The sequence below is a fragment of the Heterocephalus glaber genome, unplaced genomic scaffold, assembly GCF_053883595.1.
Source record: "Heterocephalus glaber isolate CG9 unplaced genomic scaffold, H.glaber_assembly_v1.0 deba00001531, whole genome shotgun sequence".
NCBI lineage: Eukaryota > Metazoa > Chordata > Mammalia > Rodentia > Bathyergidae > Heterocephalus > Heterocephalus glaber.
Window position 1 is genome coordinate 22371657 of NW_028258329.1, and position 15060 is coordinate 22386716.

Here is a 15060-nt window from a genome sequence, read left to right on the forward strand (position 1 = left end):
TCTCAGACTTGTTGCAAATAGTTTGACAATTTCCATCAGTTTTCAATATGGACCTTTTCTGTGGCTTTGAGAGGCCGTAATAGGACTTCTTATGGTAGGAGAATGAACACAGTGTCTAAGATGATGTGGCTCTATTAATTTTGGTTTTTGTTTCTGGTTTGCATTTTTTGTTTTGTTTTGTTTTGGGTGTTTTTGTTTTTTTTTTTTTGCTTTTCTAGCAGGAATCTTTGTGTATCTGACTACACTGCAACAGGAGCTATAACAAGTGCATTCCACAGTGATGCACCTTTGCACACTTGCCCAAATCTGTCCCAGAGACACCTGAGAGGACCACCCTGTCCCCTTCTGGGGTCCTTCCAGAAAGACAAGATCCACTGTCTCAAAGCTGCCACAGCAAGGAGCATAGCAGAGAGCATCCTGTCATACTTCCCTCCTTGGAAGGGGACTGGGTGACAGGCTGGTCAGCTCTCTCTGCCCACCTGCTCCTGTACCTGGCACTAGGCTCCCTGGGAACAGGATTCTGCTTTTCTCTGTTCTCTGGTGCCCTCTGGGGGTTTCCTGTTGGATTCACACCCAATCATTGGATTCACATCCAATCATTGGATTCTGCAACTGGGCCAGGTGTGGGGCTCAGGTACACAACTGAGCTAGAGTCTCAGTCCCATCCATGAAGGTACAGAGAGCACCAAGCTCAGGAGGCGACCTGGTGCTTTTCAACACATAAGCAGCATGAGTGTTGCCTATCATTTATTTAAGGGTAGGAAGGAATGAACTACGTGGAGGGGTTGTCTGCAAGAAAAGACTTTAGGCAGAGGTTCTGCACTTCTTTGTGCACACTGAGCTGCCTCAGGTTTAAATGCTATTATCCCAAGTTCAGGTGTTGGAGGACAACAGGAAAATACTTAGAGCAGTTCTATTTCAGAGCACTAGTTCTGAGGATGGTTTGCTTTGGTTCAGATGCCAGCTCCACCATGTGACCTTACACAAGTTATATAAATTCTCTCTGTTCTCCGTTTTCTTTCCAAAATGGGCCTAACAGCCTGTGCCCTATTGGGTTCTCAGAAGACCTAAGTGGCACGCTGTGTGTCAAGTGCTTACCATGGAGCCTAGAGCACAGCACTCAGTGAACATGAAGCTAAACTGCAGGGAGCAGGCCCTGCTGAGTACACTGCCCACTCGCCTGGGGACTGGGGGTTCTCCATTCAGGCTCCAGGAGAAGTCTGGTCCAGGGAAGATACTGTGCCCTTGTAGCCAGGGCCAAGTGCAGTCTCCTCGGTGTGGGCTTTCCCTGAGACACAGGCAGATAGCTTTGCTTCTAAAGGCAAATGTCAGAGTTTAGTTTTCCGCAGGAAATCAGGCCCTCACAGGGCCGGTAGATCCAACAAACAGGTTTTCAGGGTGAGGGATACTGAACAAGATTTGTCATTCTCAGGGACAATTATTTCCTTGCTTTCTAAACTTGGTGGAGATGGAGGCAAGCACATTCATACTTTGTATTTATTATGAAGAATGCCATCCTAGATACAGTACTGGTAAAAGTTTCTGGAGTGCACTGGGTAAGGATGAGTGTAATCCCAGCATTTTGGGAGGCAGAGGCAGGAGGATCACAAGGTCAAGTCCTGCATGGGCAACTTAGCAAGACCCCATCTCAGAATAAAAAATAAAATGGGCAGGGGATGAAGCTCAGTGGAAAGGCTTTGGGTTCAATCCCTAGTACCACAAAGGAAGGGGAAAGGGGTATCTTTAGGTAAATAAATTTAAGCTTTTAAGATACTAACAAAATGGGTGTAATTGAATTCATTGAATCATCTAAGCTAAATGAGGCATGATAATACATGGATTTTGTTCTTCTCTAACTTTTTGCTCTCAAACTTGATTAGAAGCATCTCCTTTTTCCTTCCCCAAAAGATGCTTTGAGCAAATACCACAGTTTTTCAGTCACTTTTTTTTCAGGAACTAAAGTGATGTCTAAAAACCCACTGTCAACTGAACTTCTGGACTTCATACCGCTCACACAGCTCACACCACTTCTCCTCCACTCCCAAGGGCCAGTCAGGCCCCAGCCAGAGGCTCCAGTGTGGGCTGTGTTCCTCATGTCCTCTGCCCTCCTCTCTGCTTCCACCTTTGGGCAGGAGGATGAGTGATAACCGAAGGCAAAGTTGTTTCCCTTTTGCTGCTGTTACAGTCTCTCTGCCCACATGCTCTGTATAGGTACTTGGCTATTTGTAGGGCACCCATTAGGTTTTGTTTTGGAGACTCTACTGACAGCTTCTCCAGGCTTGTTTCCCTTACCTGGCAGAGTCACCTCAGTTCATCTCTTGTAAGCCCTCCCAGCTCCTGGCCTGTGAGGGTGGCCCTGGTCCTTGCATTCCCTGGTCAGCCCAGGGTTCCTCCTGCCTGACTACAGCCCTCCTGATGAAGTTCCACCATGGTGTCCACCTGTAAAGCAGGAAAACTGTCCCCTGCCCCCAGACACAGAGAGTGTTTTCCACAGCAGCACCTTAGTCTCCCTGACCGTCTCCTCTCTTTCTTCTGCTTGAATACACACAGAGGGTGAGTAAAGCCATTCGCTGCCTATGCCAGTGTCTGGCAGGGCATCAAGATGCCCACCACCTGCACCTCACTGTGGAATGTTCAGATCTGTGCCGTGACTCCTAGAGGACTTCTCATTTCCCCGGGGTGCTGGCAGACAGTAGGAAAGCGTACTCTGGCATGCAGCTCTGAAGGCTCCAAGCTCTATCTGGCTCTTGCTCTCATGTGGACTGAGGGACTCCCAGAGTTGACAGCACCCAGGTGAGTACGTCCACCTCTCAGTGGCTTCCGGGTGGCCCTTTCCGGAAGTGACACACACACTTCCTGGGTTCTGCTCTGCGGCTTCCCCCTAAAATTGCCAGAGGACAGGAAAAGTCCTAGACAGGTTTTGTCACATTCGGATCACTCGTGTCACAAAAACCTTTTAAAGTTCTTGGTATCTTTCAAAAACCTTTTCCTTTGGCAGTCAGGGTGATTCATGAAGGAAAAGCAGAATCATAACAACCTTACTGCCAGTTTCTTCATGCAATTCGCTAAAAATACAAGTTCTTTATATGAGTAATTTGATTATACTCAAAATTTTTATAATTTCTGTGAACACTGAATCAAGGTCAGATGCTCTATTTTTTTTGTAAATTATAGCTCCTTAAGAAAAAAAAAGTAGTAAATGCATTAGCATCTAAATTCAAGTTGTATTTGAGTACATTTGGCTATCTTCATGACATATCTAGGGTTTTTTTAGCTTTAAATAGAGTTCCCAAAGTACTCTGCTTTGATAAATAGAAAAATAAGGCTTCAGGTGCTTCTTCTCATATATCACTGCCAGCATGCATGATCAAGGACCAGCGATCAGTTGATGATCTAACTGCAACACAAAATAGCTGCTAGAACATTCATGACAACATCAAAGCATGATTTTCCAAAAAGCGTAAAATATGAATTTCATAAATATAGAGGGAACATGTGTCAACAAGCCATTTAACTCATTACCGGGAAAACCCAGCAGAAACTATAGGATAATTTCATAAAAAATTAGAAGAATGGGGATTATATAGTTAATTAGGAAATTAATACCAAAATAAATGTGTTGCATTGGAAACATAACTAGTTAATGTTTTGCATTTCCATTGGACAAAAATCTGCAAATTATAATATGAAACTTCAGAGTCTTGCCCTTAATTAGTGGAAAATAGTAAATACAACAAGAGTTCATCTTCAAATAAAATCAAATAATCCTTGGGTGGGCCTGTCCAACAATGCTCCAGTACAGAAAATTGAAAGGACAAAGAGTTCCCTTTTCCTTTATTTCCACATTTTGGATAATTTTTAAATAATGATATTTGTGTTAATATATTGTGTGCCATTGTTATTAAGTAAATTACAGTACTATAATCTGAGTAAAACTCGCAATGCTTAATTTATTATTTTCCCAGGTACAGTATTTACCTCTGGCTTTGTAGCTAACTCTGCAAGCTTCTTGATAACTGTCTTAGCTCCTTTCTTTATCACTGAGATACAACACCTGACATGCACAAAATAACCCACAAAATAAAGAAGGAGAGTTTTATTTTGTTTCACATTTCAGTCCATACTCAGCTGTCTCCTAGGCAGGACAGCATGGGGCACAAGGTCCTAGTCGAGGAAAAACTGCTCGGTTTAAGGCAAACTCTTAACTGTGAGGCCCTGTAAAAGTCAAAAAGAAAGTTAAATACTGCTAACAGACAATGGCAAAAAGTAAAAAATTCCATTTCAAACTGGAGGAATAAGAGGATAGAAACCAATGGAACCAAAGCGAAACTGAAACCCAGCAGGGCGAACACCAAATCCTGTAGTTCTGTATCCAGCACCCAGTACAAGTTGTGGTGATGAAATGTGAACTCCAAAGAACTTGGGCACCCCTGCTCCCACAGCATTGTTGATAGTTGCAGCTCTCATAGCTTCTCTCTTGAGGTGGTGTTGCTCACTCTTTGCAGCTTTCCTCAGCTGTTCTGTTTCTGCCTTCTCCAACTTTCCTGGTTCTCCACTATACCCTCAATTTAACTCTCACAGCTTCACATACTGTCATCTCAGGGGCATACTGCTTGGCCTCCCAGGCTTCCTTCTGAAGTCCAGGTGGAAGCCTCCTTGATTTCACAACTCTTGCATTCTGCATGCCTATAAAACCAGCACCATGTTGACAATGCTAAGCTTTGCCACCAGCTCAAGAAGCAGCCAGATTCCCTTGTATCATAGTTGCAGAGGTCTCAAGGGCCTGTATGGCTGAGCACCATGAACTGAACCCCACACAATCAATGCCCTAGGTGTTCTTCTGGGGCAGGGTATCCTGGCACACTCTTCTTAATGCAGTCTTTCACTTTTGTGATTTTGAGCCTGAAAAGAGTAGGGCCTTGCTGATTCTTCACATCCCCTTGAGGCATTTTTCCTATTGTCCTGTTATAAAGTACTTGGCTTCTTTTTAATGCTAATCTTTTCAGCTCTCCTCTGCTCCAGTTCCACAGGCATCTCCCTCTGCCAAAACTGAAAACCTTCTAAAAGGGCTTTTTGCTCCTATTTCTCACAGTAGATCTTGCTAAAAGCAGCAGCAACCATGCAAAATCATGAATGTCAGGTTCCCTTGAATCTTCCTCCATCAAATTAATTAGTCACCACCCTTAATCTCAGTCTCCCACAAAGTAGCAGGACAGGAGCAAAATGCAGAACAAATTTTCTGCCAGAGCATAACACATGGCCTGCAGTCCAACTGCCAATGAAGTCCTTGTTCCCAACCGAAACCCCCTCATCCTAGGGGAGGGTTATGAGCTGTCTTTTTATCAGCATTCTGGTCTTCTGAGTGATGAGTACAATTTTCCACCAAGTTTGTTTCACAGCACTGTAGAGATCCAGAATTCTAGAGCTGCTTCTCCAGTCAGCATCTTCAAGCCTTTCCAAACTTCTCCCTTGAACCAGTTCCAAAGACTTCTGAACCATATTGTCAGGTAGCCTCACAGCGATGACCCCACTTCACTGGTGGCACTATCTATCTTACTTACTTTCTTCATCACTGAGACACAGTACCCAACACCTGCGAATTAAAAGAGAAAAGGTTTATTTTTGCTCATGTTCAATCCATAGTCAGCTGGCTCCAAGGTAGCATGGCATGGCACAAGGGCATGGTGGAGGAAAAGCTGCTCACCTCTGGGAAGACAGGAGGTAAAGATCAAATCAAAGGAGGTTCTGGAAAGCAGATACACCCTTCCAGGTCACACCCAACCTGACCCACCTCTCCCAACCAGGCCCTACTTCCTAACAAGTCAGCCATAAGGCCTCTATAATTCAACTACCTTCCAAAGGTCCCACCTATGACACCACGAGGCTTTAGGAGAACATCTACATATAAACCGTAACAGTAATGTATAACTTGTAGTTCTCTTTCCCATGAGGAGTAAAAGTTTAAAAGATGCCTCCATTGCTTTATTCTCCTCCTCTTCCTATTTTCCTCTTCCTCCTTCTTTTAACAAACTTTTTGTTTTGGTATAGATTTACAAATTTGCAGACACTTTGAGAAAACAGTAAATACAAAGAATTCTTATCTATCCCAAGTAACAATTTTCTCTGTTAGTAATTTAATACATCTGCCACAGTGAACTAATATTGATAATGTTACTATTAACTAATGCAGATACTTTATTCAGACTTCTTTAGCTTTCACCTCATGTGCCCTTTCTCTCCAGAATGCCACCAAGGAAGGAGAGCATTCTACATTGAACTGTTTTTCTCCTTAACATCCTTGTGGCTGTGAGTCTCAGGCTTCCTTTGGTTTTGGTGACACTGATGCTTTTGAGGAGGATTGGTCAGATGTTTTGTATAATGTTCATTAACTGGAATTTATTTAATGTATTTCTAATTATTAGATTGCTACCATTATTTGGGTGAGGAAGAGCAGAGATAAACTAATATTCTTATCACATCACATCAGGGGCACATTTCATCAACATGATTGATTGCTGTTGATGTTAACTCTGATTGCCAGGCTGAGATAGCATGGGTCAGATTTCCACAATGAAAGTTATCCTTTTCCCTCTCTTTCCCATACTGTAATCTTTGGAAGAAAGTTAACTATATACAGGCCACACCTAAGAAATGGGGAGATTTGCTCACTTCTCTTGAGTGCAGAGCATCTATATGTATTAGATTCAGTTCCCATGCTCTGTCATACTTTACTACTTCTTCATTTCTGCACTAAAATACAGCCATTTCATACTGAAAAATACTATGCTCACTCAAAAACCCTCATTTGCCTCACCAAAGAGATGGTACAGTTTATTTTGAAAGTTTCATGACCCCTTGAAGGATTTCAGTGTTCTTTGGGAAAACTTTTAACAGAACTCCATGACACTCACAGGTAAGTATATCAATAGTGTTTGCAAAGCCCAGTTTTGGGGTACCCATTGTTATCTTTCTGTTTTTCTTGAGCTGTGTGATGACATCATTCTGCAACTTCACTTCTTTCAGCATATGCAGACTTTCTTCTGTTTTCATAGGTGTCCTGCTTATCATTTTTATCTATTGAATTCTTTGAAATTGCAGTATTTTAATCACTATATTCTTCAATAAATCACTTTTGATATAATTTGTTGTAAATTGGTATTATAGATCTTGACAATAATTTATTTTAAATCAACTGTCACATTATCATTTACATATGATATCATGTATTTATTTAATGTGTGTAGTTTGATAAATTTTTGACCAAAGTACACACCCTTGTTATCACCTCCACAATCAAGATGAAGAACAACTTCTTCATCCAAAAGTTCCCAGTATCATCCACTCTGCAGTCAAGCCCGCTCCACCTTGATTACCTTCACTGTAGGTTAGTTTAATTACAGTAATTTAAGAATACAAATAACAACAATTAGAAGACAAATGATGGAGAGAATAAATGACCCACATAGCTGAGTGACCAATGCTGTTCTGGGAGTACCTCTGTAAGACATGACAAAATAAATGAGAATGCAATGGAATTTTAAAGGTATAATTAGTATCACATGCCCAACTTACACAACATATCTGAATAGGATTGCTTCTTCACTTCTGTCTCTCAAACTGCCAAACTTCAGCTGGGTTATTGACAAACCTGAGCAGTTTGCATTTCACAAATTTGAGTCTAGGAGGTCTTTGGCTTTAAAAAGTTAATGGGATTAACTCTCCTAATTAAATAGATGTAGCTATGGTAACACATAGGTGCGTGGTAGAGTAAGTGACAGTGTAGGTACATATGGGTCTTTCCTAGGAAGAAGACACAGCAATCATCAAAGAGATGCCCAGGTGGCTTGATGACTGGATAGGGCAGTTAGTCTGGTACAATTAATGTCCAATGCCATTGTGGTTAAGACTCCTCTCCTAAGCATGTGTGTAGGTATCCCTGCAGAGAATGACCAGTTCCTGAAACTGTATCCTAAATGGATATCCCTGGTGACTCTGATGTGAGTGACCCTCTGCCCTCACATGAAAAAATACTACGTGAGACATTTTAGAGCTCTCTCTTAATCTGAAAACTCTGACAAATAAGCCACAGAATAGCAGCCACTCACATCACACTTAGTGCTATGAAAAGGTCAACAAAGACTATGCCACAAATAATTACAGGAACTCTCTAACAAGACATCCATAAAGAAAACTAAGAGAATTGAGAAATATAAGCCTGAAATACATCTAAGTTGAATTTTCTTCCAGAAAACATGTATAATAAGCCAAAAAAAGGATCAAGGGTATCCAACGCTTTCCCACAATGACATCCTCCATATATTTCATTTAAAAAAACAGTTCCTTGGAGTCTGCATGCTTCTTGGACCATGCACATTGAATTTAAATTGAAAAAATTATAAAACAAAGGATATTCAGAACAACAATAACCAGTACTCTGAAATTTCATTATGTTCATTGGTTCTCTCTTTTAAGTGAGATTATTTTTTCACCTCTACTTTAAAAAATATCTCCAAGTAGGGCCAGGGATTTAGCTCAGTGGTTTCACTGCCTGCTGTGCAAGCGCAAGGACCCGAGTTCAATCCCCGGTATCAAAAAAAGAAAAAAAACCTCCAAGTAATTCATGCACATAATTTAAAATGTCAAATAGTACAAGGCTTATGGACAAATAAACAAAAGTCTGGAACCCCTTGGACTTCTTTGGACTTCTTTTTGCTACCCCTAGAATAATTGACACAAAGAAAAATTGCTCTGTCTGCAAGCATGAGGGCTGAGGGTGTGGGGCTGCTGGGATGGTCTGAATTAGTTCAAGTGCCCATTCCTAGGCAGAGCATTGAAGTCAAGGGTACAGGCTTATGCCAGCCAGACTCCACTCTGGGAAGTGGAGGGAGGTTGAACTCAACAGCACCTTCCAGCTGCTGTTCAACAGTGGCCATGAAGAATGGACTAGACAGAGTCAATAGTGCTCCTGCAATACTTCTCCAAACTTCTTTCCTTCTGCCCTATGGCAGACTGACTAATGGCCCCCAAAGGTGTCCAGATCCTCAAACTTGAACCCATGCAGATTCTCATATGGTAAAAGTGGTTTTGCAGATGTGATTGAACAGAAGCTCTTGAGATGGGAGATTGTCCTGATTATACAGATATTGTGGCTTCTACTTAGATGTCATCCCCAAGCCTCATGCACTGATAGGTGAAGGCTTTACAGAGGTGGCTGGATCTAGGGTGTGTGGATGTGAATTAAGGATGAATGACAATTGGATTAGTCCACTGATTTGTTAGCATTGTTTTTGGTGTGAGTAATGGGAAGCCCCACCCCAGGTGTGGGTGGCACCACCCCAAGAACTTGTAGCCTGGATGAAATAAAAATGAAACATGGAAGGTAGGCTGCTGCTACTGTTGCTTGCTGCTTCCTGTCTGCCCTGCCATGGACTGTTTCTCCTCTGCCATGCCACCCTGCCTTGGAATCAGCTAACTATAGACTGAAACCTCTACAAACTATGAGCTAAAATAAACTTTTCTTACTTTTACTTTGAGTGTCAGATATTTTGTCTCAGAAATAAGAAAAGTAGTTAAGACAATAGTTGTCCTTATAAGACTGAGGCAGAGGCAGAAGTGATACAGAGGAATAAGGCTGAAGATGCGACCTTGCTGGCTTTGAGCATGGAGGAAAGGACTATAAGCCAAGGAAGATAAGGAATACAACCCACACAGTGCATTTTTCAAGTGAAAATCCCTTTCCTGTGGCTGTTCATGAAGCCTCTCCTGCTGTATGAAAGTTAAGAAGTTGTGTTTCCACTTTCCACACAAGTCTCTGACTTTGAATGTGGTAATCTTAGTAGTATTCAGATTGAATGCAGAGCTGAATTTAGCCACAAGATGGAGACTTCCCCCTAGTCCTAGAAAATATCCCAGCTCCTGGATTTTTGTTTTTTTCAACAATTTCAGAATGAATCACGGTAACATTAGAAACTTTTAGTCCAGTCTCTGAATTCATCCACAAGATGAAGAACCTGAATCCTAGAGCAGCTACAGGATCATTTTTAAAGGGGTCAGATCTAGAACCATGCTTCTTAATTCCCAGTCTGGTGTTCTTCAGAAAGCTTCACTTTTGTTTCCTGCCTTCTTTTACAAGGTTGTTTCTCTTGCATTCTGACTATTGCATTTCTTTATGTAGTTTTTTTTTATTGTTTGCTTCCCACCACCTCCCATTGTTGCATATCAGACAGAGCACTTATTTAAAATCATATCAGAGTGCTGCCCACGTTGGCCTATTATTTCTCATGAGAGAAAAAGAAAACTCAACTCCAACTCATACCCATTTGTAGCTACTGCTGAATGCTGAGTTGGGCATGTGGGTTATTTTGATGAGTCAGACAAGATCTCTGCCATCGGGGAACCCTGAGTTCGGGAGAAGAGGCAGTCATGTGAGTGAGATGACGGCCATGGTGAAGTGCACTATTCTCTCTGTTCTCAGAGAGGAGGGGAGGGGACACATCCAGCTCCATAGGCAGAGAAACAGCTTAAGCAAATTATGCAGCCAGAAAAGAAATCAGGAATTTGGAGAATGGAAAACTCCCTAGAAACCAGTGAACACCACCATTATCTTTTTCTGAAAGTACAGCAGTGATGGAATGCCAAGTGTCTTGACCAATAAGACTTAAATATAGGTAAAACATCCATTAACACTTTTAAGTGCCTTGTAGGTATCTCAGTTATAAAGTCTGCTCATAAAATAGTCTACACATTAAATATTAGTTATAACCTAAACAAGTCTCACAAAACCAAGTGAGAATGCTGGCAGCAGCAATGGAAGGCAGACTCCAAGAGCTGCCCAAAGTGCTGCTGCAGGAAAGACAGCTCCCTGGTGACCACATGGAGCAGAAGCAGCCACAGAGGGTTGTCACCTTAGTTTTCCTGTTAGCAGACCAGAACATCCCCGGGGGGACACCAAAGGGGCAGGTGTCCTGGTTCCTGCACACACTGTGCCGTCATGGCCCAAGTTTAGCGCTCATCAGGCTCACTCTGATCCTCACTGGAGACATACCCACTAGCCTTCCTCTGTGGTGTCAGCGTAGTGAATCCTAACTCTACTCAAACTAGCCCCAGGGCACTCTTCAGCCCTTCTACCTGGGCACCGGGGACCTGGAGATGAGCCAAGAGAAGGGGTCCCAAATAAAATCTAGGCGACAGTTTTTCCTGAAAGAAATGTGTGTGGGCTTAACAGATGAGTAGGCTTGCCCTCCCAAGGTCCTGTTAGAACCAGAGCTTCCAAGAACACATCAAACCTGTCAACTCCATCTGCTCTGCTACAATGTCAGGAAGTACAAATATAAAGAATGGAAGTTATTTAATCAAGGTCTGCTCAGTTATGCTGTGATAACAGAGTATCTCAAATGGCCAGCAGCTTAACAAACAAAGCATCTTTCTCACTCATGGTCACATTCAACAAGTATCAACAGAGCTTACTGCACACAGTCAGTCAGGGAACTAGCAGTGGTTGACACTATTGCCCTAAAACTCCTTTGACTGCTTCACATGACCTGAGTTGCCATAGTGGGGAAAGTAAAACTGAACCATCATGCATGGAATGTGCCAGAAGGGGACCGTGTCTCTCCATTCCATGTTATTGACCAAAATAAGTAACATGGGCCTAGATGTAGGCTAAGATACCAGAGCTCCAAAGCTGACCAATCTCCTGGAACATTTGGAGTCAGTTTATTACTTGTCCCCTCTATCCCTGTCCCAGTATTACAGAGAACCAAAGGGCAGCCAGGAGGTCCACCACAAGGAATGTACAGAATGCCTGGTTGTCTTCTAATGAAACAAAGTAAATTTGTGTAGAAATTCTCAACAGGCAAACAAACCTTTGAAAGCATCACAGTTGAACTAGAAAAATGTTTAGAAGTCTTTCCAATTGTCCGAAGTCATTCCTCAAATCATTGCTAACAGAATCAAATGATTAAGGAAAATTTAGCTTTTGCAGATTTAAAATATGCTAAGTCGGGCTGGGGATTTAGCTCAGTGGTTTCACTGCCTGCTGTGCAAGTGAAAGGGCCCGAGTTCAATCCCCAGTGCCAAATAAATAAATAAATAAATAAATAAACTTAAATTAAATATGCTGAGTCAAAGAATTCAAGTAGTTCGTTTCCCACATTGAGTTTGTTGGTGATTAGGTAGAGGTTCAGATCATTCTGGATGTCATATTGTCAGAACCAGGTTGGGACTGTGGAGATAACACACAGGTATTGAAAGAGGCAGCAGGAGTCTGGTTTGTCTACTCACAGCAGGGCTGGCTGAAGACTGCAGCAGAAGTCAGGGCCAGACTTGTTCAGGCATTTATGTTAGATTTGGAGAAATTCAAATCCAGTAGTTCTGTATGGGATAAAGACGGCTCTTCAACAGGCAGCTCATCATCTCCTGGACATCCCACTGGATAGGGCAAGGGTACTAATACTTGGAACTAGGTTGTCCCCTGAAGTGTCAGAGGCTTGGTCCCCAGATCATGATGGTCATGGGAGGTGGTAGATCCTTTAAGGGTAGAGTTTAACGAAAGGTCTTCAGGTTATGCGGGGAAGGAGTGTGTGGGACCCAGGTCCCCCCTCTTTGTCTCTTTCACTTCCCATCCATGTGGGCAGTTGGTTGCCTCACTGTATGGTCCCACCAGGATGAGCTGCCTCACCACAGCCCTAAAAGCAGCAGGGCTGACTGATCATGGACTAAAACTGCTAAACTATGAGCTAAGGTAATTTTTATCACTGCATAAGGAGATTACCTCAGGTATTTGTTGTAGTAATGAAATGCTAACTCAAGGAGAAAATGGTTGCCTATAGTACCAGTATGCAGAGAAATATGGACAGGATATTTTTCTTTTTGATCTTGAAGGTGACATCTTCAAAATAGTATTCTCTAAAAACTGTTTATTCTTATCTCCAGGTATCCCTTTTATCTACTCTCTGCAAGGTCTGGGACCCACTGATTATCACAGGGAAAGACTCAAGCTTTAGTGCTTGGAGGTCCATCACTTCTGGCCTAAAATGGTGGAAGCCATCTTTTCAATGTTGCCAAGTTACTTGTCAGGGTGATCCACTGGAGGTGCCCTGGCTAGATGAAATAAGGGTATTGCTTCTACCTCATGTTATCAAACAAACATCATAATAAAAAAGGAGTTAGTTGATGTGTTCTTTATTAAAACTCCTCCCTTGAGAACTACAACCTACAGAATGAAGGGATAGCCAGAGCTCTTCCAAATCATTTGTCTTCAGTCTCTCATGCAGAAATATCTCTGACTAGGCAATGCACCTAGCCCTCTCCATTTGCCTATTGAGACACTGAGGTCTGCAGAGATCCAGGCCTGGGCTGGAGACAGTTTTCTGTGTCACTGAAATAAAGAAGACTTTATTAAAAAAAGGAGAAGAAGAAGAAGAAGAAGAAGAAGAAGAAGAAGAAGAAGAAGAAGAAGAAGAAGAAGAAGAAGAAGAAGAAGAAGAAGAAGAAGAAGAAGACGACTTTATTGAAGATTGCCTGTGGCCTGAAGATTCAGGGGAGTCAGTGCTCTGTTCCAAAGGAACCTTGGTTTGTATTTGACTTGTATTCGGTCAAAATGGCTTCTCATGATCTCTGTTCCCCAGGAGCTAACGATGTCATTGGAACAGGTCACTTCAGTGATGGATGGCCTCTCTCTGCTCTGGTAACAGACACTGAGGGCCAGCAGGAGAGACCTTAGCCAGATGACCACCTATCTATTTGCTCCCTTCTCTATATTATTTATAGGAATATCATTAAGCAGCAGGAATGTACAGAGATCAGAATATATGAGATTACTCTGAAAGGTTTAGGCTGGCTATTGGGAATAGGAAAAACCAGAACAATCTACTTGGAGGAGTCACAAAAAGTGTGAAACAAGGTTGTCATCCTCTCCATTGATGATTATTCCTTGAATTAATGTTCTTCAGGAGATTTTATTTCAAAACTGAGCTAGACCATTGATCACACAAATGAAGACTGTATAATTGCATTATCATAATACAGTATATATTATGCACTATATTTCAGGCCTGTAGAGTCAACATTGAATTAGATTAAGTTCAACACAGTCGAGACTAAGATCTGGCTCACATCAGATTCCAGAGACAGTCTGGGAAGCTGTCTTCCTGGAAGTGACCCAGAAAGCCATCTTACTTCCTTCTTGCTGCTCTGCCACTTTAACTCACAAACTCCAAGGTCACGTGTCAATCACCTGTTGCGTGTCATGTGTCAGTGACAAAACACCTGAGCTAATCAACTTAAAAGAGGAAAGATTTATTTTGGCTCATAGTTTCAGAAGTTGCAGTCCGTGGTTGGCTGTCTCCCTTGTTTTAGGCCTATAGCAAGGCAGAAACATCATGGTGGAAGGGCATGGTAGAGGCAAGCTTCTCGGTCTATATAGCCAGGAAACAGAGAGGGAAAGAACAGACAGGAAGGGTCCAGAGACCAGATATAATTCCCGAGGTCACACCCGTGTGGCCCTCTCCCTTCAACTAGGCCTCAATTCCTATTCCCATCCCCTCCCAATCATGCAATGCAATTATAATCTCATCAGTGGATCACACTGGTGAAGTTAGAGCTCTCACAATCCAACACTCTCCCAAAACCACTCCTCTCTACACATGAGCTTTTGAGGGGACATTTTAGACCTAAACCAGAACAGTCACTGCTCAAGGAGACAAGATGTGTGGAAGAGTTACACTAGTTCTTGACCATCTCGGCTTGTGTGTGACATATTCCAGTTTGGCTTCCATGTCAAAAGAACTAGTTACTTATAATTAGAGCTAGTCACAGACCTGGTAACTAAGAAAGCTCCTGGGAAGTGCTTGTACATTTAGATTCTTTCTTCTATTTTTCATACTGGGATGATATTAAGGCTTTCTCTTTGCTGAAAAGTTTAATTGGGTTTTGACAGAATGTGTTTTCACATGTACAGCATCACACAGAGGGTTTCCCTGCCCTAAGTGCATGTGTGTCAGCACTACGTGACAGCACTGCTCCACTCCATGTGTCAACGCTTTTGCGCTGCACCCTCCA

General features: G+C 42.4%; 1 long non-coding RNA gene across 1 annotated transcript in view; it reads right to left on the minus strand.

Annotated features, from left to right (window-relative positions):
• Window positions 1-3924: 3924 nt before the first annotated feature.
• The window catches only part of LOC110350758 (uncharacterized), a 70735-nt gene continuing 59599 nt past the window's right edge, over window positions 3925-15060 (minus strand). The window contains exon 4 of the long non-coding RNA XR_015441779.1: window positions 3925-5593. This is a non-coding gene — a long non-coding RNA (uncharacterized LOC110350758). The remainder of the gene's footprint in view (window positions 5594-15060) is intronic.